The following is a 25788-nucleotide window of genomic DNA, read 5'->3' on the forward strand; positions in this document are numbered from 1 at the left end:
CACACTAATTCTCCAGAAAAACACAACCCTGAACATTAAAAGATGGGCTGCCCAAAGCCATACCAAACCCACAGACATGCCCAAACTCACTAGACACTTGATTGCAGTCCAGGGAAAAGAGATCCAGTTCCACCCATCAGAACACAGACACAAGTTCCCCCAAGGAAACCCGGAAAAGCCACTGGTCCAATCCCACCCACAGGGAGCAGACTTCAAAATTAAGAGGAACCACAACCTTCTAGCCTGCAGAAAGGAAACCCCAAACACAGCAATCTAAACAAAATGAAAAGGCAGAGAAATATTCATCAGGTGAAGGAATGTGACAAAAACCCATCAAACCAAAACAAAAGAGGAGATGGGGGTCTACCTGAAAAAAAATTCAGGATAATGATAGTTAAGATGGTCCAAAATCTTGAAAACACAATGGAGTTACAGATAAACAGACTAAAGACAAGGATTGAGAAGAAGAAATATTTAACCAGGACCTAGAAGAAATTAAGAAGGGTCAATCAATAATGGACAATGCATTAACTGAGATTAAAAACATTCTGCAGGGAACCAACAGTAGAAAAACTGAGGTAGAAGAGAGGATAAGTGAGGTGGAAGACACAATTGTGGAAATAAATGAAGCAGAGAGTTAAAAAAGAGAAAAGAAAAAAAGAAATGAGGACAACCTCAAAGACCTCTGGGATGATGTTAAACATCACTATATTCAAATCATAGGTGTCGCAGAAGAAGAAGACAAAAAGAAAGGGATAAGAAAAAACTTTAGGAGATAATAGTCAAAAACTTTGCTAAAATGGGGAAGGAAAAGTCATCCAAGTACAAGAAACCCAGAGAGACCGAAACAGGATAAACCCAAGGTGAAATGCCCGAAGACACATATTAAACAAACTAACAAAAATTAAACACAAAGAGCAAATATTAAAAGCAGCAAGGGACAAGCAACAAATAACACACAAGGGGATAAGGATAAAAGCTGATCTTTCAATAGAAACTCTTCAGACCAGAAAGGAATAGCAGGACATACTTAAAGTGATGAAAGAGAAAAACCTACAACCAATATTACTCTACCCAATAAGGATCTCATTCAGATATGAAGCAGAAATCAAAAGTGTTACAGACAAGCAAAAGCTGACAGAATTCAGCACACCAAACCAGCTCTTCAACAAATGCTAACGGACCCTCTCTAGAGAGGAAACACAGAAAGGGTTTACAAAAACGAACCCAAAACAGCAAAGGAAAGGGTAAAGGGATCATACTTATCAATAATTACCTTAAATGTAAAGAAAGTTACCTAAAATAATTACCTTAAATGAAAAGAAAATTTTGGGGTTAAACGCACCAACCAAAAGACAGACTGGCCAAGTAGATACAAACACAGGACCCCTATATATGCTGTCTACAAGAGACCACCTCAAACCTAGGAACACATACAGACTAAAAGTGAAGAGCTGGAAAAGATATTTCATGCAAATGGAGACCAAAAGAAAGCAGAAGAAACAATACTCATATCAGATAAAATAGACTTTGAAATAAAGACCATGATGAGAGACAAAGGACACTACATAATGATCAAAGGATCAATCCAAGAAGAAAATATAACAATTATAAATATATATGCACCCAACATAGGAGCACCTCAATACATAAGGCAAATGCTAACAAGTATGCAATGGGAAATTAACAGCAAGAGTAATAATGGGGACTTTAATACCCCACTCACACCCATGAATAGATCAACAAAACAGAAAGTTAGCAAGGAAACACAAGCTTTAAATGATACAATAGACCAGTTAGACCTCATTGATATCTACAGGGCATTTCAACCAAAAACAATGGATTTTACCTTTTTCTCAAGAGCACATGGAACATTCTCCAGGATAGATCACATTCTAGGCCACAAATCAAGCTGTGGTAAATTTTTAAAACTTGAAATCATTTCAAGCATCTTTTCTGATCACAATGCAGTAAGATTAGATATCAACTACATGAAAAAAACTACTAAAAAAACAAAAAACATACTGAGGCTAAACAACACATGTCTGAGCAACAGATCACGGTAGAAATAAAAAAGTAAATAAAAATATGCATAGAAAGAAATAAAAATGAAAACACAACAATTTAAAACCTATGGGATTCAGTAAAACCAGTGCTAAGAGGGATATTCATGGCAATACAAGCCTACCTCAAGAAACAAGAGAAACATCAAATAAACAACCTAACTTTATACCTAAAATAACTAGAAAAGAAAGAACACAAAAACACCAAAGTTAGGAGAAGGAAACAAATCATAAAAATTAGAGCAGGAAAAAATGAAATGAAAGAGACTCTAGCAAAGATCAACAAAACTAAAAGATGGTTCTTTGAAAAGATAAATAATGTAGACAAACCATTAGCCAGACTCATCAAGAAAAAAAGGGAGAAGAATCAAATCAACAAAATTAGACATGAAAATGGAGAAATCACAACAGACAACACAGAAATACAAAAGATCATGAGACTACTATGAGCTACTATATGCTGATAAAATTGATAACTTGGAAGAAATGGACAAATTCTTAGAAAAGAATAACCTTCCAAAACTGAACCAGGAAGAAATAGAAAATATGAACAGACAAATCAGAAGCACGGAAATCGAAACTGTAATAAAAAATATTCCAACAAACAAAAGCCCAGGACCAGATGGCTTCACAGCTGAATTCCACCAAAAATTTGGAGAACAGCTAACACCTATCCTACTCAAACTCTTCCAGAAATTTGCAGAGGATGGTAAACTCCCAAACTCATTCTATGAGGCCACCATCACCCTAATACCAAAACCAGACAAAGATGCCACAAAAAAAATGGAGAGGGAGGTGGGAGGGGGGATCAGGATGGGGAATACATGTAAATCCATGGCTGATTCATGTCAATGTATAACGAAAGCCACTACAATATTGTAAAGTAATTAGCCTCCAACTAATAAAAATAAATGGAAAAAAAAATAAATAAATACCAAAGGTGAGATTAAAAAAAAAGAAAATTACAGGCCAATATCACTGACGAACATAGATGCAAAAATCCTCAACAAAATTCTAGCAAACAGAATTCAGCAACATATTAAAAGGATCATATATCATGAACAAGTGGGCTTTATTCCAGGGATGCAAGGATTCTTCAATATTCACAAATCAATCAATGTGATATACCATATTAACAAATTGAAAGATAAAAGCCATTATATTATCTGAATAGATACAGAGGAAGCCTTTGACAAAATTCAACTCCCATTTATGATAAAAATTCTCCAGAAAGCAGGCACAGAAGGAACATACCTCAACCTAATAAAAGCCATATATGACAAACCCACAGCAAACATTATCCTCAATGGTGAAAAACTGAAAGCATTTCCTCTAAAATCAGGAAAAAGACAAGGGCGCCACTCTCACCACTACTATTCAACATAGTTTTGGAAGCCACAGCAATCAGAGAAGAAAAAGAAATAAAAGGAATCCAGGTTGGAAAAGAAGTAAAACTCTCACTGTTTGCAGATGACATGATCCTCTACATAGTAAACCCTAAAGGTATAGCCAGAAAACTGCTAGAGCTAATCAATGAATATGGAGAAGGAAATAACAACCCACTCCAGTATTCCTGCCTAGAGAATCCTGTGGACAGAAGAGCCTGATGGGCTGTTGTCCATAGGGTCATACAGCGTGGGACATGACTGAAGCGACTTAGCAGCAGCAGCAGCAATCAATAAATAAAGTTGCAGGATATAAAATTAATATACAGAAATCCCTTGCATTCCTATACACTAAGAATGAAAAAACAGAAAGAGAAATTAAGGAAACAATCCCATTAACCATTGCGATGAAAAGAATAAAATACTTAGGAAAAAACAAAGAAATGGGACCTAAATAAACTCAAAAGCTTTTGCACAATGAAGGAAACTATAAGCAAGGTGAAAAGGCAGGCTTAAGAATGGGAGAAAATAATAGCAAATGAAACAACTGACAAAAATTAATCTCCAAAATAAATAAGCAGCTCATGTAGCTCAATACCAGAAAAACAAATAACCCAATCAGAATGTGGGCCAAAGAACTAAACAGACATTTCTCCAAAGAAGACGTACAGATGGCTGATAAACACATGAAAAGATGCTCAACATCACTCATTATTAGAGAAATGCAAACCAAAACCATGAGGTATCATTTCACACCAGTCAAAATGGCCACCATCAAAAAGCTGACAAACAATAAATGCTGAAGAGGAAGTGGAAAAAAGGGAACCCTCTTACACTGTTGGTAGGAATGCAAACTGGTACAGTCACTATGGAGAACAGCGTGGAGATTCCTTAAAAACTTGGAATCTGGTAAAGAACTGCCATATGACCTAGCAATCGCTCTGCTGGGCATCCATACTGAGGAAACCAGAATTGAAAGAGACCCCAATGATCATCGCAGCACTGTTTACAATAGCCAGGACATGGAAGCAACCTAGATGTCCATGGACAGATGAATGGATAAGGAAGTTGTGGTACATATACACAATGGAATATTCAGTTCAGTTCAGTTTATTTCAGTCGCTCCGTTGTGTCCAACTCTTCGAGACCCCATGAATCGCAGCACGCTAGCCTCCTGTCCATCACCAACTCCCAGAGTTTACTCAAATCCATGTCCATCAAGTTGGTGATGCCACCCAACCATCTCATCCTCTGTTGTCCCCTTCTCCTCCTGCCCCCAATCCCTCCCAGCATCAGGGCCTTTTCCAATGAGTCAACTCATTACTCAGCTATAAAAGAGAACACATTTGAGGCAGTTCTAAAGAGGTGGATGAAACTGGAGCATATTAGACAGAGTAAAGTAAGTCAGAAAGAGAAACAGCAATACCATATATTAACAAATATATATAGAATTTAGAAAGATGGTAACGATGATCCTTTATGAAAGGCACTAAAAGAGATGCAGATGTAAAGAACAGATTTTTGGACTATGTGGGAGAAGGCGGGGTGGGGGGGGATGATTTGAGAGAATAACATTGAAACATGCATATTACCATATGTAAAACAGATGACCAGTGCAAGTTCGATGCATGAAGCAGGGCACTCAAAGCCGGTGCGCTGGGACAACCCAAGGGATAGGGTGGGGAGGAAGGTGGGAGTGGGGTTCAGGATGCAGGGACACATGGGTACCCACAGCTGATTCATGTTGATGTATGGCAAAAATCACCAAAAGATTTTAAAGTAATTATCCTTCAATTAAAATAAACTAATTTAAAAAATTTATATGGAGGAGGGTAATAAGTTGGCCTCAAGCATAGATCATATTATACACAAGATTACTACTGAATGCCAGCTGTGACTTTCTTTGAAGTAGCAGGTTTATTTCTTTTTAAATATTGAATGCAATTGGTTAATTTAATTTAAAAAATTTTGTGATTTCCAGATAGCAAAAATGCACTCATTAAAAATATTTAAAAGAAAAGAAAAAAAAAAAAAAAAAAAAAGGCCGTTCACTCCAGATAGGTAAGTGGAAGGTTTATAAGTAAGAGAATTCCGTACACAGGAAGTTTGTTTTGCGTGGCTACAAGGTGAGCAGATCTCTGTGGCCATCCATCACAATCTTAAAAGTGCACATGAAGGTTTCAACTGGGTTCAGTCACATATACTGTCCAGATGGCCTCAACAGCACTTTGTTCTCTCAGGGCTACATCCTTAAACCCAGCTCACACTGTGGGAATGGTGGGCAGCACATACATTCCAAGTACAGGAAAAGGGTGAAGAGTCTCTGATTGTCCAGGTCCAGTTCTAGGGTCAACAGGAAGTCATGACCTCTGACTTCCTCTAATGCCTTCTCTTTCAGTATCCTCAAAGGTAAGTTCTAAAGTTGAATTTAGAGATACTTGCAGATCTGTAGTCAAAGTGTTCTCCCTATTACAAAAGCCCCCTTCCCTGTATTACAAGAGACATTTCCCCAACGTGTAATAATTCTTTTAAATAAAATCTCTTTATTAAAAAAAATTTAAAAATAAATAAAGTACACCCTCTTGTGCAAGTTAAAAAATTCCAAAATTTAAACTACATAAAATCTAAGAAGTGTGAACTATATTTATTTTCATATTTTCCTCAAGTGAGTTTAAATCTAATGCAATATTATATGCATTGGCAATAAGGAGAAGAAATGTTCTCTCTAGCCATATTTTAATCAAAGACAAAAAGAAAATTGATAGGCTATTAACTCAAAAGTTTTAATATAATAAAATCAGTCAGTTCAGTACAGTTCAGCCGCTCAGTCATGTCCGAATCTTTGTGACCCCATGAACCGCAGCACACCAGGCCTCCCTGTCGCTCATCAACTCCCAGGGTTCACCCAAACCCATGTCCATTGAGTCGGTGACGCCATCCAACAATCTCATCCTCTGTCATTCCCTTCTCCTCCTGCCCTCAATCTTTCCCAGCATCAGGGTCTTTTCCAATGAGTCAACTCTTCACATCAGGTAGCCAAAATATTGGAGTTTCAGCTTCAGCATCAGTCCTTCCAATGAACACCCAGGACTGATCTCCTTTAGGATGGACTGGTTGGATCTCCTTGCAGTCCAAGGGACTCTCAAAAGTCTTCTCCAAAACCACAGTTCCAAAAGCATCAATTCTTCGGCACTCAGCTTTCTTTACAGTCCAACTCACATCCATACATGACCGCTGGAAAAACCATAGCCTTAACTAGACGGACCTTTATTGACAAAGTAATGTCTCTGCTTTTTAATATGCTGTCTAGGTTGGTCATAACTTTCCTTCCAAAGAGTAAGCGTCTTTTAATTTCATGGCTGCAATCACCATCTGCAGTGATTTTGGAGCCCAGAAAAATAAAGTCAGCCGCACTGTTTCCACTGTTTCCCCATCTATTTGCCATGAAGTGTTGGGACCAGATGCCATGATCTTAGTTTGCTGAATGTTGAGCTTTAAGCCAACTTTTTCACTCTCCTCTTTCACTTTCATCAAGAGGCTCTTTAGTTCTTCTTCACTTTCTGCCATAAGGGTTAGCCATGCCTTGTGGGACCACCCAAGACGGATGGATCATGGTGGAGAGGTCTGACTGGAGAAGGGAATAGCAAATTGCTTCAGTATTCTTGCCTTGAGAAACCCATGAACAGTATGAAAAGGCAAAAAGATAGGACACTGAAAGATGAACTCCCCATGTCAGTAGGTACCCAATATGCTACTGGAAATCAGTGGAGAAATAACTCCAGAAAGAATAAAGGGATGGAGCCAAGCAAAAACAACACTCAGTTGTGGATCAGACTGGTGACAGAAGCAAGGTTCAATGCTGTAAAGAGCAATATTGCATAGGAACCTGGAATGTTAGGTCCATGAATCAAGACAAATTGGAAGTGGTCAAACAGGAGATGGCAAGAGTGAACATCAACATTCTAGGAATTCGCAAACTAAGATGGACTGGAATGGGTGAATTTAACTCAGATGACCATTATATCTACTACTGTGGGCAGGAATCTCTTAGAAGAAATGGAGTAGCCATCATGGTCAACAAGAGAGTCCGAAATGCAGTATTTGGATGAAATCTCAAAAACAACAGAATGATCTCTGTTCGTTTCCAAGGCAAACCATTCAATATCACGGTAATCCAAGCCTATGTCCTGACCAGTAATGCTGAAGAAGCTGAAGTTGAACAGTTCTATGAAGACCTACAAGATCTTCTAGAACTAACACCCAAAAAAGATGTCCTTTTCATTATAGGGAACTGGAATGCAAAAGTAGGAAGTCAAGAAACACCTGGAGTAACAGGCAAATTTGGCCTTGGAGTACAGAATGAAATAGGGCAAAGGCTAATAGAGTTCTGCCAAGAGAATGCACTGGTCATAGCAAACAGCCTCTTCCAACAACACAAGAGAAGACTCTACACATGGACATCATGAGATGGTCGACACTGAAATCAGATTGATTATATTCTTTGCAGCCAAAGATGGAGAAGCTGTATACAGTCAACAAAAACAAGATAGGGACCTTACTGTGGCTCAGATCATGAACTCCTTATTGCCAAATTCAGACTGAAATCTAAGAAAGTGGAGAAAAACACTAGACCATTCAGGTATGACCTAAATCAAATCCCTTAGGACTATACAGTGGAAGTGAGAAATAGATTTAAGGGACTAGATCTGATGGACAGAGTGCCTGATGAACTATGGATGGAGGTTCGTGACACTGCACAGGAGACAGGAATCAAGACCATCCCCAAGAAAAAGAAATACAAAAAAGCAAAATGGCTGTCTGAGGAGGCCTTACAAATAGCTGTGAAAAGAAGGGAAGCAAAAATCAAAGGAGAAAAGGAAAGATATACCCATTTCAACACAGAGTTCCAAAGAATAGCAAGGAGAGACAAGAAAGCCTTCCTTAGCAATCAAATATAATAAAATGCTATGGCATAATTGGAGAATGAGAGAAAAATCTGTTTATCTGTATGAAAAATAAATTTAACAAGCTGATACTTTCTACATTATAAAATATTATACCTTAGAGTACTATCATTCTGACAAAGAAAAAAAGCTTCTTTGTTATAAAAAGACTTTTATGTAATATCTTTTGGTACATATTAGTTCAATATGTATTTTTAACAAAGAGAAAAAGAAATATGAAAAGACATTTACACTTAATTTCTTGAGTAAACATGTTCCCGAGTTGACAAATTTCTACCCTATATTTACTAGTATTTTGCCCACAAAGAAATAATTCTGTTATAAATTGAGCCTTAGAGAATATAACTGGGCTTCCCTGGTGGCTCAGTGGTAAAGAATTCACCTGCCAATGCAGGAGATATGAGTTGGATCCCTGGGTCAGGAAGATCCCCTGGAAAAGGAAATGGCAACCCACTCCAGTATTCTTGCCTGGAAAATCCCATGGACAGAGGAGCCTGGCAGGCTACAGTCCATCGGGTCACAAAGGAGTGGGATATGACTTACCAACTAAAAACAACAACAAAAGAAGAAGGGCTAGGATCTTTCAAGAATATAATTAGAGAAAAGAGACAAAAATTACATCTAAGTTTCTGTTATGAAATAAAATTCTAAGTTGAAATAAGCCAACCTTTAACAACAATAAGCTACTGATTCAGAATAAGCTTTTTCTTTTATTTTTGTTAATGCCATTAAAATAAAGTTATTTAAACCAAAGGCATATTATGGTTCTTATAATCTTCATCATTTTCTTTATTCTACTACTCCCAATATTTTAGCCTAGAGAGTGACATATGTTTAGCCTTTGCTGTCCAACAGAGTCCACTAACCATATAAAACTTTTACAATTTCCATTTAAATTAACTAACATTTAGTGAAATTAAAAGTTTAATTCTTCAGTCACACGGGCCTCATTTTGAGTATTCTATACCTGCATAACACAAATACAGACTACCTTACATCACTGCAAAAAGTTCTATTAGACAGTCAGTGAAGATCTAGACCTATGTGAACCAAAATGATTCTATGGAGTGTACATTCACTTAAGTGTGGGATGAAAACAACTGTTTCTATTTAATTCTTAGTTAACAAAGAAATTAAATACTATTAATACTTCATAATCGGAGCAACAAGGGCACCCTCACTCAGTCCATATGAATTGCAGGCACAAGGCATCTTAACAGAATTTGGGAAAATCTCCATCACAGGGGCATTGACGTGGCACCTTGAGTGGTCTGTTTGTTTCCAATGTACTCTGACAAACTGACATTTGTTTGCACGCAGTTAAATGAATATACTGGTAATGTGACCTAGTTTTAACCATTAATGATCACAAAAATGAAAAGTGGTTTTAAAAGATTCTGCCAAAGAAACACAAATTGAAGACAACGACAACCACGCAGAGCAGGACTGTTTTGCTCATCTCCTACAAGTGACTAACCATGAGAACAAAAAGCTAGGAGTGCTAGGGAAAAACACTTGCTCCCAACTCCATGTTTCCTAGCAAGCAGCAAGTTTATTTCATTACTCCAACTCTTGGCTTCCCTGGTGGCTCAGCTGATAAAGAATCCACCTGCAATTCAGGAGACCTGGGTTTGATCCCTGGGTAGGGAAGATCCCCTAGAGAAGGGAACAGCTACCCACTCCAGTATTCTGGCCTGGAGAATTCCACAGACTGTTTAGCCCATGGGGTCACAAAGAGTCAGACACAAATGAGCAACTTTCACTTTCACTCCAACTCTCAGTCTCTTCATCTCTTCTAACGAATTAAATAGTGGCCCTGCCAAAAGATGGGTACACATGAAACCTGTAAACAAAGTCCGATTTGGAAAAAGGGACTTGATATATCTAATTAAGATCAGTATCTAAAGATGAGATGATCCTGGATTAGGAGAAACACAATGATGAGTGTCTTTAGAAGAGAAGGAGAAATAAACACAAAGACACTGGGTACAAAGGCCATTGAAGAAAAAAAATGGAGGCAGAAGTTGGAGTTACACATCTAGGAGCCAAAGAACACCAAAGACTGCCCACAGCTACTGGAAGCTATGAGAGGGGCATAAAACAGACTCTCCTTCAGAGGCTCCAAAAGGAGCCAACCCTTCTGACACTTTGAGTTCAGACTTCTGGCTCACAGACCATGAAAGAATAAATCTCTGTTATTGTATGCCACCAAGTTTGTGGGAATTTGATACAAAAGCTTCAGGAGACTAACATACCCATTTATGGAATTACTTATCTGATTGGGAAGAATATACCGTAAATGTTGGGCTCATCTTTACCCTTCATTTCTTGGGATCTAAGTAGGGACCCTGAAGAGGAGGTACCTACTCAGCCTCTTCACTGTACTGGCATTGCCATAGTAAATGTATAAATCTGCCAGGTTTGTGCTTCAATTAATGCATCCATTTGTCTCTCCTAGAAGCTATATCTTCCAGATTAATTTTTGTCAATGGTAAAGTTGATCGGGAAGATCCCTGGAGTAGAAAATGGCAACCCACCATGGGGCCGCATAGACTCAGACACGACTAAGCAGCTATGCACAGCACATTTTGGCCCACATTTGCCACTTCTTTCCTTCTCAATCAATTCAGAACCAAAGTAAAACAGGAGGAACTACTGATTAGACTCTCCTGAGAAGCTCCTGAATTACACAGTCTTTTATAGTCGATTCTCAATTTGAAACAACAGGTCTTAAGACTAATTCCACACAATTCAGAAAGATTCCAAAATATAAATAAAAGATCAGATAAAATGATTTTTTCAGTATAATGTTTATAATATGCAATTAATTATACAAAGCAGTCAAAAAATAGGGAAGTACTAGATCTAAATAAAACAAAGAATAAAATGCAAAGATCCTAAATCCTAACTTTAACCCTGTATCTAAAAGCATCCACAAAACTGCATGAGTACTAACTTGCAACTCCTTCTTCAATTAGTGTCAAGAGCAGCCCTGAAGTAAAAAAAGATATCCAATTTAAATGAAAGTAATAAAAAACAAGGACTACTTTTTCCCCAAGATTTCCTTAATGTTTGATATTCACTTTTACATGAGCAATAAGGAGCAAGTAAAAGAAATTATTGCAAAAATTTCAATAGTTAAGAAGGAAGAACTCTAATTTTAATAAACAATATGAGGTATATACTGGAAATATTCTCTGAGACCAAAAAGAAATGATCTAGGCTTCATTCTTTTCTTTCCTTTGGTTGATAGACATCTGTGTCTTTGTCATCTATGTCATCTGAACTCTAACATGTCAATTGCTATGGAATATCAGATTTAAATGACTGTATTCATTTATTAATTTATTGATCATGTTAAATAATATTCTAATTTACAATCAGACTCTCCAAAGTTTGGATGACACAGAACCACATACCTATAGTCTGAACACAGCAATCAGGAAATTATTTAAATTTAGACATTCTATGATACTATGAAAAATCTGCTAGCCATTTCTTTTTATAATTTTATCAACTTCCTTGAGGAATGAATTTATCAATACCTAACAGCACAAGCATCACAATTTCTGTCAACCCTCAAATAGGGTTGTAAACAAAGAAGAACTTCCTGAGTATGATTCAGCTCAGTTCATTCGCTCAGGTGTGTTTGATACTTTGTAATCCTAAGGGACTGCAGCACGCCAGGCTTCCATGTCCATCACCAACTCCTGGAGCTTGCTCAAACTCAAGTCCATCAAGTCTGTGATGCCATCCAACCATCTCATCCTCTGTCATCCCCTTCTACTCCCACCTTCAATCTTTCTCAGTGATAGGGTCTTTTCTAATGAGTCAGTTCTTCTATTCAGGTGGACAAAGTATTAGAGTTTCAGCTTCAGCATCAGTCCTTCCAATGAATAGTCAAGACTGATTTCCTTTAAGATTGACTGGTTGGATCTCCTTGCTGTCCAAGGGACTCTCAAGAGTCTTCTCCAACACCACAGTTCAAAAGCATCAATTCTTCGGCGCTCAGTTTTCTTTATGGTCCAACTCTCACATCCATATATGACTGCTGGAAAAACCATAACTCTGACTAGACGGACCTTTGTCGGCAAACTAATGTCTCCGCTTTTCAATATGCTGTTGAGGCTGGTCATGGCTGTTCGTCCAAGGAGGGAGGGTCTTTTAATTTCATAGCTGCAGTCACCATCAGCAGTGATTCTGGAGCCTGAAAAAATAAAGTTGGTCACTGTTTCCATTGTTTCCCCATCTATTTGCCAAGAAGTGATGGGACCAGATGCGATGATCTTAGTTTTTTGAACGCTGAGTTTTAAGCCAACTTTTTCACTCTCCTCTTTCACTTTCATCAAGAGGCTCTTTAGTTCTTCTTCACTTTCTGCCATAAGGGTGGTTTCATCTGCATATCTGAGGTATCTCCCAGCAATCTTGATTCCAGCTTGTCCTTCATCCAGCCCAGCATTTCGCATGATGTACTCTGCATATAAGTCATATAAGCAGAGTGACAATATACAGCCTTGATGTACTCCTTTCCCAATTTGGAACCAGTCTGTTGTTCCATGTCCAATCCTATCTGTTGCTTCCTGACCTGTATACAGATTTCTCAAGAGGTAGGTCAGGTGGTCTGGTATTACCAACTCTTGAAGAATTTTCAACAATTTGTTGTGATCCACACAGTCAAAGGCCTTAATAGTCAATGAAGTGGAAGTAGATGCTTTTCTGGAACTCTCTTGCTTTTTCGATGATCCAATGGATGTTGGCAATTTGATCTCTGGTTCCTCTGCCTTTTCTAAATCCAGCTTGAACATCTGGAAGTTCTCAGTTCAAGCACTGTTGAAGTCTGGCTTGGAGAATTTTGAGCCTCACCTTGCTAGCATGTGAGATGAGTGCAATTGTGCGGTAGTTCGAACATTCTTTGGCACTGCCTTTCTTTGGGACTGGAATTAAAACTCACTTTTTCCAGTCCTGTGGCCACTGCTGAGTTTTCCAAATTTGCTGGTATATCAAGTGCAGCACTTTCATGGCATCATCTTTCAGGATTTGAAATAGTTCAACTGGAATTCCATCACCTCCACTAGATTTGTTCGTAGTGATGCTTCCTAAGGCTCACTTGACTTCGCATTCCAGGATGTCTGGCTCTAGGTGAGTGATCATCATGGTTATCTGGGTCATGAAGATCTTTTTTGTATAGTTCTTCTTCATATTCTTGCCACCTCTTCTTAATATCTTCTGCTTCTGTTAGGTCCATACTATTTCTGTCCTTTATTGTACCTATCTTTGCATGAAATGTTTCCTTGGTATCTCTAATTTTCTTGAAGACAGTGTGATTAAGTTCTTATAAATCTTCCATCATTATTGCAAACTGCATCATTATTGCAAAAATTAAGAGAATAAAAAAGTTTTATCCTCCAAAGTTTTATCCTTTTTAAGTAGTTAAAATCACAATTTATTTTTCTTTACTCTGTCACTACTTCTGAAAGCATTTCCTGTGGTTTCAGTAGAGATTTTGAGAGGCTCATTTTTTCATAGGCTTATATTTGTATCAAGAGAAGTTTTTGCTAGACTATTTACATCCCTACCTGAGGATCCAAGCATCTGGGTAATCATTCAAGTTGCCTTGAAATATGAAATATTGGTTCTCCCTTTAGCAGCTTTAAAAGCCTGAAGGATACATTTCTATGATGCCCTCCTTCTTACCTACTTCTTTGCTCTGTCAAAATAACTGAGTATCATTTTTATAAATTTGATAATAAAATAGAGGTAAGACAGGAAACGATCAGGAAAAAATAGTATTATCTGTCACACCCTCTACCATCCTAAGGATGGTATCAGACTCAATAAACCTGGAACAAAAAAGAACTGTTTATTACAATGTTAGAAATTTTATAACTTTCCTCATGTCACCCATGTAGGCATCTACAGTAAGTCTCAATCTGGAAGACATTTTCCTCCAGAGAAGATCTATATTTGCTTCTTGTAGTAACAACATTGCAGTTGAGAGCCTCAGCTTTGGGCTAGTGGAAAAGTAACAAAGTTAACCTTAGCCAGAATCTCAATTCACTGTAAATTAATAGTACCACAGTAACTCCATAATCCCTTCTACCAGCTTTCATGATTCAAATGCCTAAGATTTCCATGCAGAAAGATAAAGAAACATAAAATTATAAGAAAATATCGTGACACAAGGAAATAATCCATGAAAGCTGAGAATCACAAAAAGGTTATTTTGTCAAAAACTCAAGACTCTAACAACGAGTTGAGAATTTAGAATTATAAAACACACACTACAAAACAGTAAGCCTAATCTAGAGAATTTACATAGAACTGTGAAGCCAAGAACTAGGAAATAAAACATTTTGCTGAAGCAAGCATATGACATTCATAAACATATATCAAGCCATAAACTGCAAATAAAGCTATCTTTCAGTCAAAATTCTCTGGTCACAATACAACTGAATAGAAATCTATAACAGAAAGAAAAAAAGGTAATGTTCTACAATTAAAGAAGAAATCTTAATATAAACTGGAAAATATTTAGGACCTATTGATATTGAAAATAACATGTATAAAACCATTAAGATATAGTTAAAGCAGTGGTAGAAGAAAAATTAATAGCCTCCAGATGTTTATATTAGAAAATAAAGGAAAATAATGAGTTAAACTAACCAGATGCAAAGAAAACAGAATGAATTCAAATAAGGTACCAGAAAGAAGAAAATAAAGATAAATTAATGAAATAGCAAACTAAAAATATAATAAAAAGGGTTAACAAAGTCTAGTACTGATTCTTTACAAAGTCTAATGAAACTGATACTGAACAAGACTGACCAAGAAGCAAAGAGTAAAGATGCAAGTAAACAATTTAAGGAGTAATAATAATAAAAACACAAACATACTTTCAGTAGAAATGAAAAAACAGTAAGAGACCTATGCACACCAGTCTCAAAGTCCATCAACTCAAGAATGGAAAGAAAGAAGTAGTAAGCCCACACAGCAGAATGCTATTGAGCAATAAATGGTAACAAACTACTGACACATGCTTACATCATGGATTCACACAGCTCAGTTGGTAAAGAATTGCCTGCAATGCAGGAGACCCAGGTTTAATTACCTGGGTCAGGAAGATCCCCTTGAGAAGGAAATGACAACCCACTCCAGTGGCAACCCACTCCAGGCAACTAACTCCTGGAGAATCCCATGGACAGAGGAGCCTGGCAGGCTACAGTCCCTGAGGTCTCAAGAGTCAGACACAACTTGGTGACTAAACCACCACCAAGTCAAAGAAGCCAAATACAACAAAGTATATATTATGTGATTCCATTCATGTCAAGTGTCAAAAGGCATGTTTATAGAGAAAACATAAAAGAATATAGATGTATTATCAAGAACAATAAGTTGTTGTTACTCAGTAGCTAACTTATGTCCAACTCAGGCTTCCCTGTTCTTCACCATCTTCCAGAGTTTGCTCAAACTCATGTTCATTGAAGAATAATAAGTACAAGGTAGCAAATTTAAAATTAACATTCAACTATCAGTTACCTTTCTGTGTACTAATAACAGAGAAAAAAACAGTATTTTTTTTAAATAACATTTACAACAACAAAAATAGGAAGTTCCAGTTATAAAGCTTGCTAAAGATACACAACCTATATACTTTCAATAAATTGTGAAGGGCTTCCCTCATGGTACAGTGGGTAAGAATCTACCTGGCAATGCAGGGGACTCGGGTTCGATCCCTAGTCTGGGAAGATGCCTGCACTCTAGAGCCCACCCAGACCAGCGAGCCACTGCTACTAAGGCTGTGTACTGCAAGTGCTGAAGCCCACGCGCCCAGAGCCCGTGCTCCACAACAAGAGTCATGCTGCTTAGTCACCACGTGGTGTCCAGTGCTTCAGTGACTCCATGCACCCAGGAGGCGCCTCTCCACACTGGCATTACCACCTGAGCTCCACCTCCTGCCAGAGTGGCAGGGGCCTGAGATTCTCACACGAGCAAGAAACCAGCTGTGAATTGTGCATGTGACGGATCTAGGCTGTGAGAGAATCATCCTGAAACCGTCTCCTCCACTAAACCGACCCCTGGTGTCAGAAAGGTTGGCTGGTAGAGCTTATAATCATCCATTGCAGGAATTTTTATATTAAAAATAGTGGCAAATACTACATATATGGGCTTTATTTTTTCCTCTTTAGAAAGGCAGCTAACCAGCATTTCACTAATAATTATTAGCAGTAATCATAAAGATGTCAACTGTCTCTAAGCTCATATGCAGATTCAATGCAATTTCAATCAAAACTCTGACCCATTTTAACAAACTTCATCATTTGATTGTAAAATCTTTCTTGGGGAAGGGGGTCATTAGGGACAGAATAGCCTGAAGAAGAATAACATATTTTACAACCCCAAAATTATGAAAATGTCATAATATCAAGGGCCACAAGAGACACAGATCAATGGGACCTGCATACACTACTGATGGTAATACAAATTACCATCAGTAATAATAATTTGAAAAATAATTTGGCATTATCTGGTAAAGTTGAATGCTGGCTTACTCTAGCATACAATGACTCAATTCCTCATTGTATTTCCTTAAGACTATAAGGGAACATGCATCAGGAAAAATATATGTTTGTTCCTAGAATCAGTAGTAGTGCATCTATTATTTAAAGAAAAAAAAGAGGAAAAAAAGAAACACATTTAAATATCCATCAACAGGAAAATGAATAAACTATGTGTGTTTAAATAGTTTGAAGGAAAGGAAAGTAAATTCACTGAGTCGTGTCTGATTCTTTGGGATCCCATGGACTGTAGCCTGCCAGGCTCCTCAGTCCATGGGATTCTCCAGGCAAGAATACTGGAGCAGGTTGACATTTCCTTCTCCAGGGGATCCTCCTGACCCAGGGATCAAACTTGGGTCTCCAGCATGAGGCAGACCCTTTAACGTCTGAGCCACCAGGGAATCGTTTACTATTATACAAAAGAGAAAAATCAATGAATATCAGGTACTTACAAACAGACATATGTTAGAGCTATCTGAAGCAAGTTACAACAGATAAACTGTTCAGTCACTAAGTTATATCCCACTCTTTGCGACCCCATGGACTGCAGCACACTAGGCTTCCCTGTCCATCAGCAACTCCTGAAGCTTGCTCAAACTCACGTCCATCAAGCTGGTGATGCCATCCAACCATCTCACCCTCTGTCATCCTCTCTCCTCCTGCCTTCAATCTTTCCCAGCATCAGAGTCTTTTCTAATGAGTCAGTTCTTCACATCAGGTGGACAACGTACTGGAGCTTCAGCTTCAGCATCAGTCCTTCCAATGAACACCCAGGACTGATCTCCTTTAGGATGGACTGGTTGGATCTCCTTGCAGTCCAAGGGACTCTCAAGAGTCTTCTCCAACACCACAATCCAAAAGCATCAGTTCTTCTGCACTCAACTTTCTTTATAGTCCAACTCTCACATACATACACGACTACTGGAAAAACCATAGCTTTAACTAGACGAACATTTCTTGGTTAAGTAACGTCTCTGCTTTTTAATATGTTGTCTAGGTTAGTCAAAAGGAGCAAGCGTCTTTTAATTTCATGGCTGCAGTCACCATCTGCAGTGATTTTAGAGCCCCCTGAAATAAAGTCTATCACTGTTTCCATTGTTTCATCTGTTTTCCATGAAGTGATGGGACAGGATGCCATGATCTTAGTTTTCTGAATGCTCAATTTTAAGTCAAATTTTTTACTCTCCTCTTTCGCTTTCATCAAGAGGCTCTTTAGTTCTTCTTCGCTTTCTGCCATAAGGGTGGTACCATCTGCGTATTTGAGGTTATTGGTATCTCTCCCGGCAACCTTGATTCCAGTTTGTGCTTCATCCAGCCCAGCATTCTGCATGATGTACTCTGCATACAAGTTAAATAAGCAGGGTGACAATATATAGCCTTGACGTATTCCTTTCCAATTTGGAACCAGTCTGTTGTTCCATGTCTGGTTCTAACTGTTGCTTCTTGACCTGCATACAAATTTCTTAGGAGGCAGGTCAGGTGGTCTGGTATTCCCATCTCCTGAAGAATTTTCCACAGTTTGTTGCGATCTACATAGTCAAAGGCTTTTACTAGTATATATAGCACTATTTATGTTGGCATATATCCAATATTATATTTAAATTGCTCAAATAATTTACATAACATATTGAAAGTAAGACATTGTGTAGTTTACAGAAGTGGCAAGAAAATTAGAGAAATAGGTCTGTAGGTTTCGCAGCAAGAAAAACTGAAAGTCAAACCACAGAACTGGTTTGATGGCAGTGGTATGGTGATGAAACAGTTTGGGATATGAAGAATAGAGAAGAAGCTCTAATTTGTAGCATTTGCCAGTTTCCATAGCTAAATTCAAATTAGTCAATCCTAAAGGAAATCAACCCTGAATATTCATTGGAAGGACTGATGCTGAAGCTGAAGCTCCAATACTTTGTCCACCTGATGCAAAGAGCTGACTCATTGGAAAAGACCCTGATGCTGGGAAAAATTGAAGGCAGGAGGAGAAGCGGACAACAGAGGATGAGATGGTTGGATGGCATCACAATGGACATGAGTTTGAGCAAACTCCAGGAGGTGGTGAAGGACAGGGAAGCCTGGTGTGCTGCAGTCCATGGGGTCACAAAGAGATGGACATGACTGAGCGACTGAACACCACCACCACAGCTGATTTCAACTACTGACCTCTAATCAGGGAGAAGATGCTGACAGTCAACATTCATGAGATGGAATAAGCTAGATTCAGCACACTCAAGCATCTAGCTCTATTCCTTGTGCTATCAATCTCATTAGCCCTGGACACTGACCCCAGCACTGCTTCAGCCATCAATCTTGCTGTAGCTTCTACTACTACCAGAGAAAATTCACCACAGTTCCTGCTTTTCTGTCCAACTAACCCATATCCTGTGCAGCTATATCTGACTAGTAGAGCTGAGGTCCATGTCCACAGCATAGGTGCAAAGGATGCTGGGGAAAAGCAACTGGCATTTTCTTCTACACCAAGAAGACTCTGAAAATGGGAAACTCCCCCAAACAAAGGAAGAGATTCAGGTTCTAGGAATCATAAATGTTATCTATATTTATCTTGCATGTATTTTTATCAGCCAAGAAGATTTTGTCAAATGTTATTTTCTATAGTTTGTATCCAAAAAAAATCTTATTTTTGGTAGCTTTATTATTGAAATAGAAATAATGGGTGTATGAATGTGTATATATATATATGTATATATATATATATAATCTTTAAACACACACCAAATATACCTTCCCATTGTAAGATATTAAATATAACCTCAATTAGGAATCTGCCTATTATTCTCTTACTGAGAATTACAAGCCTAAAAACTAGCAATCTAGCAAGAAAAGCAACCTCTCTACCTCATCACACTAAGCTCGTCAAGCTGAGATGGCCATCCCTTCCTTATACATGCACGGCATTTGTTCCACTATACTGGTAATTGTTGGCTTCTTGATTTCTTATTAGGAGGCAGGGATTGCCCTGTTGATCTCAAAGCCTCTGCACTTAGCATAAATATACATTCAAAAGCTGCTTGATAAATAAATTTCCTGGGTTTTTTTACTATAGTTTTTTACTCTAATTTATTTAGCACTTAGCAGATACACCAGAAAATGTGGCAGTATTTTTACATAAGTTAATTTACCTGCAGAACTGAAAAGTATATTAGGATCATTTGCATGTCTTAAATGAGAAAACTGAAAACCAAGTATTTTAACAGAGGTTACTCAGCCAGAAGAGGCAGAATTAGAATTCAAACTAAGATATGCCTAACACCAAAGTCTGTCTTCTTTCTATACACATTCTAAAACTATGATAAAATGTATTACATACTAAAAACATGTAGGTAAAAAGGGCAATGGGAATATTAATTCTTAAAATTTCACTCTGTTCAAAAGAGGCCAAGAAAATTAGAAGAGAATGGCATTCAAGTTGGAATTTGAAGACTAAACAGCAGTTTGCAAGGCATTTGAGAGAGCATCCCACTTACATAGAAATTATTAAAGTCCTATAGTAACAAAAAACTATGATTTTAGACAGCTGTGATTCCCTCATCTCTAAAGTAAAACAGAAGTTGATAATAATTTCTACTTTTCAGTGCTGTTCTGAAAATTACAGATAAATTATTTAACATGGGACCTGTCATAAAATAGATTCTCAATAAAGAGAAAGAGGAGAAGACGTGTTTACCAAAAACCAGGGTGCTCCAAGGTAAGTTAGGGGCTTGTACCAAAAAAGGTCAAGAAGAAAACAGGTTAAAAGCAAAAGGAATTGAAAGAAATAGCTTTGGAAAGGTAGTCCTTAATACTGATTTCAAATTTTTCAAGGGATATTCACATACATCAAGAGTTTAAACAAATAAATAATAATAAAAGAAAAACTTTCTGAATCATAAATATGGTATATACTAGATCTAAAAGTTTCTACCCCTTAGAAATTTTAAAAACAAGGCATTTTAAATGACTAGTAACTGACAAAAAGGCAACATAATCTTGAATAGGTTTTCCCTTGAGATTGCCTGAAAAAGCATTAATTTATACATCAAAGTAACAGCACAACACATAATTTGCTCTTATTCAGTCAAAGTAATTGCAGCCAATCAATTACAAGAAAAACACTGTGGGACTCCAGTCAAAAGTAACACTCTTCCCAATGTGTCATTTTCCCATTTCCATCCTTCGCCTCCACAGCTGTTTGTTCTCTGAGAGAATTAAAAAAAAGTGAACAGTTTGTTTTTCAATTATCAGAGTATCGGTCTAATATATATTCTATACATATACCTTTGTGCATTGTTTTTAAACTCCACAGAAGTCCTGCTAATAATTACCAATAAGCACTTGTAAGTAAAGCATGGTAAAATCAGTTTCAGTAATCATTTTTTCTCAAATTAAAAATGCATGTTTAATTTTAATAACTCACTAAAAGAAACACTGGTAAATCATATTATTTAGCACATAATAGATTAACATATGAAACATGATACAATTTATTTAAATGAAAACTTAAAAACATTTTTCAATTATTTTTCTTTATAAAAACATCAAAGTTCTATACTGACAGTGAGAGGGCGTTCAGTTTGAATTTTAAACCAGTGAAGCCATCTTGTGGTTGATGTTGGTGTTGCTGAGGCTTCAAGAAGGTCACTTTTACCCCCAAAATTAGGTCTTTAAAAATGCACATAGAAACTGTCAGTCCTAGAACCTAGATGAAAAAAAACCCCACAGATCTGAAAAGTCTTTCCTGTTAGGATTCCACAATAAAGCATAAAAGTCCTCACATACCTGGACTGGTGATAAAGCATTTTTACATTAACCTATATTTTATAATTAACTTCTACACCTTGGTTCAAAGACAAAGCTATGAAAATAACTACAAGCAAAATATTAAACTTGGAAAAGAATACAAAAAATATTAAACAGTTTTATAGGAAGTGTATGCTTTACTTCCTTTCTGTCATGATTTTTTTCCATGATTTTTAGCTCAGAAGCTAAATATTCTAGGGCCCTGTCATATCTAGAAAGCCTCTCCTGAAAAATTCAAAAATTGCAGTATATGGCGTCCCTGGCACATACTGCTCCATGCTAAAAAAATTTTATGGCCTAAAAATTAAACACAAACTGCCTACAGGAAAATCTAGCGTAGACTTAGAAGCCTGGAGAAAAGTTTCATCTTCTCACTCTCACCACTTTCTAAATTTATCTGAAACCCCTGCATCAAGGTTATAAGCAACCTTACTGAGAAAACATGTGAACTGCAAAATACTATTAAGAAGTGAATGGGAGGGAAGACAAAAGAATGTGCACAAAACTATTACATTAATTAAAAACAAAGTTAACTTGCAATTTTTGCCATCTTACTTCCTCCCCAAATAATCAGTGATAACTAACAGAATTAAAACTTCAGTTTCAAACTCTAGGTAACAATGCCCTTCTGAAGGTCCCAGTTTAAGTGCAAAAAAAGATGTCGATTCATTGTTCCAGGATTAACTTTCTTCTCCTTACTATAGTCCTGCCATCTCTCTTATCAAACCATAGCCTTCTCCATGCCTCCTTTCCAAATGCTGAAAATGCCATATCTAAGTCTTATTAATTATGATAATAACAATACACAGCATCATCATAAGCATTTACTTTTGACTTCTCAGGAGAGGAAGATTGAAGACTCTTCTCTACATTCCTTTAATTTACCTCTAAAAAGCATTACTATTCCTCTGTCTTAGGGAATCTCTAGTACATTGTATGGAGCCCTGGACCTAATAAATACACTTCCAAGAGAGCTGGAAGACACAGGACTATAGCCCTTTAAAAGGGCCCACAACTGACTAATGGAAGTAGCTCGTAAAAAACAGCCTTCTCTCTTCTTTTGCTCATTAAGTGTTAGCTTCTTAAAGCTGGGGCAAATGATCTCCAATTCTTTTTCCTTTGGCTTCCTCACTCTTATAAGTAGTAATATCACAGGCAGGCATGAAACTAAGTGGAAATAGTCAGAGAAGGACTTTGGCCTACTTTGATTCCATTGTACTAAGATCAACTTAGCTCAAGCAATGAAGTTCTGCATTAGGGATTGGGGCCAAAACACAGTCAATAATGAAGCATCCACTCACCTCACCTCATTTACTGGATTCCCTTTTTCCCTGACAGCTCAGTTGTCTGCCTGCAGTACAGGAGACCCCAGTTTGATTCCTGGGTTGGGAAGATCCCCTGGAGAAGGGAAAGGCTACCCACTCCAGTATTCTGGCCTGGAGAATTCTATGGACTGTATAGTCCATGGGGTCACAATGAGCTGGACACGACTGAGCGACTTTCACTTTCACTTGGAGATCTCTCAGTAACAAGATACCCAAGTCAGGTAATAAATATTCATGCATTCTTAGATGTCCAGGACAAAAACACCATCCTAAATGTCTCATAATGCTCAATATTCGTCATACACATTGCACTACATTTACAATGTAGTCACACAGGTTTTCATTTAATACTTCAATGTCGTAAGGGAGATAACATTTGAATGATAAGAAAATTAAAATCTGGCAAGATTAAATAACTTTCCAGAAGTCACAAAAATATAGTAAGTGGAAGAATAAGGATTTAAGTCCAGCTGAAAAATTCTAAAATCTGTATCTGTTCAGTATGTTACCAGAATTTTTTTATTCTCCCTCTCCACATTGTATCTGAAGCTCATCAAAACTCTCTCCGCTTCCTGAGATAGCTAATCTATCTCACACTTTAAATTTTCAAATTAGTTTTTGCAAAATTAGTTTCCAGCATGTTCTATTTGGAAGATCACTAGGTAATTCAGTTCTTTCATTCATTTTTTTACTATTATTAAAAGAAAATTAGAAAATATTATTATTTAATACCAAAATCTGACATGCTCAAGGAATAGGCAAATTACTTATTCAAATACTCTGCTTATCTTATACACAGATTAAAATTTATTTTAAAATTTTTATTTAAAATTTATTTTAAACAACAGTTATACATAATTTAGTGTCTAGAGCCATGTCTTAATGATTCTGTCACCAATAACATGCTAAAGCGCTGGGTAATAAAGCATTCTGATAAAGGCACAAATAAAGTAACTTTTACTGTATTAGTCTTACTTTACAGAGAAAGAGCACAAGTAATTCATGTCGAAAATATATATTACTTAAACATTTATTATTGTCTAAAAGCAGTTCAGTTCAGTTGCTCAGTTGTGTCTGACTCTGTGACCCCATGGACTGCAGCACGCCAGGCTTCCCTGTCCATCACCAACTCCCGGAGCTTGCTCAAACTCATGTCCATTCAGTCGGTGATGCCATCCAACCATCTCATCCTCTGCTGTCCCCTTCTCTTCCTGCCTTCAATCCTTCCCAGCATCAGGGTCTTTTCTAATGAGCCAGTTCTTCACATCAGATGGCCAAAGCATTGGAGTTACATATTTATATATGAAATTTTAACCAAAGACAAATGAGTAACTCCAGTGGGTTGGCTTCTAAAATTTCTATTAAAATTAATTTTCAAAACATCTTCACTAATACTGTGAAGAGAATTATATTTGGTATCAGAAGCAGGTAATGAAAGGGAAAATATAATCAAATCTGAGGAGCAGAGGTTTGTTTCATGTGAAAAGGGCTCACTCAATTTCTGTTTCATGCGAAAAAGGCTTATTTTGTATCTTCTCATTTTATGTACAAACTAAAGCCACATGAGCATTAAGAATAATTCAAAGGATAAAATTTGGTATAGAAAATTCTAGATTCAAATATTATAAGTTATATCGTATTGTTGTTAGCTATATTCAAAGCAAATTCTAAAGAGACTACTTATAAAATTTTCTGAAGCAAAAATACTCTGAGAAGTTGGAGAAAGCAGAGAAAACTCTCATCAGTACCTTTCCCTGTGAGCTTTTAACAGTGGTAGGTTCTGAGAATCCTTAAAGACATAAAAAGAAAAAATGGAAAATCAATAATCCAGAATGCCAGTTTTCTTAAATAAACTAGTATAAGGATATGCAGGCACTGCTTTGATACTAGCTACTTTTTCTGTGAGGAATTGTTGCATTCATCAGACCTGTCCAAGACTGCTGCCTAATTTAGAGTTCTACACCCTAGAGGTTTTCTAAGTATGTTTCCCAGATTAGCTGAATCAACATCCCACAGAAACCTGTTCAAAGTACAAGTTCTCAGGCTCTTTCCCAGTTCAATGGAGTCAGAAACATGGGAGTGGGCGAGGTGGGAGGCTGGCACTCTATGCTGTAGCCAGGCCTCAGGTTGATTCAGATGCACACTCAAGTCAGAACTACTACCACAACCAGAAAACGCAATGTAAGGAACTGGAGAGGACTCAGAGGAGAGCAATGAAGATGAATAGAATGCCGGAGACACAATAAACAGAGGAATCAAGATAGATGGTTTTAGCAAAAAGAAACCTGTAGCAGTGACATTTACAAGACTTCAAGTATATGAGCAATTATTCACAAGGGAAGGTAACCAGATGCTCTCCATCTCCCTGAGGGAAGATAAAGAGGATATTACGGACTGAAGTTGCACCATTAAGAAATTTAGATTAAAACACAATTAAATTTGCTGACACAGAGCATTGTTAAACATTAAAATGAATTGCTGAGGAGTCTGTAGAACTCTCTTCTCCAGTATCTGCTTCAAAAGCTAGAGCAGATTATAAACTCTTGTTCTCTTTCCAGCTAAATGATTACCACCTATTGCATATGAGGACCAACACTTAGAAAATGTGAAAAATGTTATAACATTATAGATCTTTTGAAATTATCTAAAATTTAAAATATCTAAGGTATAGCAACTATCTTAAATACATGAGTATTAAAATGATA

At 37.2% G+C, this 25788-nt stretch overlaps 1 protein-coding gene across 1 annotated transcript in view; it reads right to left on the bottom strand.

Annotated features, from left to right (window-relative positions):
* The window catches only part of TDRD3 (tudor domain containing 3), a 200039-nt gene that overhangs the window by 113737 nt on the left and 60514 nt on the right, over positions 1 to 25788 (bottom strand). The window lies entirely within an intron of this gene.

The sequence above is a fragment of the Dama dama genome, chromosome 30 (genome assembly GCF_033118175.1).
Source record: "Dama dama isolate Ldn47 chromosome 30, ASM3311817v1, whole genome shotgun sequence".
Lineage (NCBI taxonomy): Eukaryota > Metazoa > Chordata > Mammalia > Artiodactyla > Cervidae > Dama > Dama dama.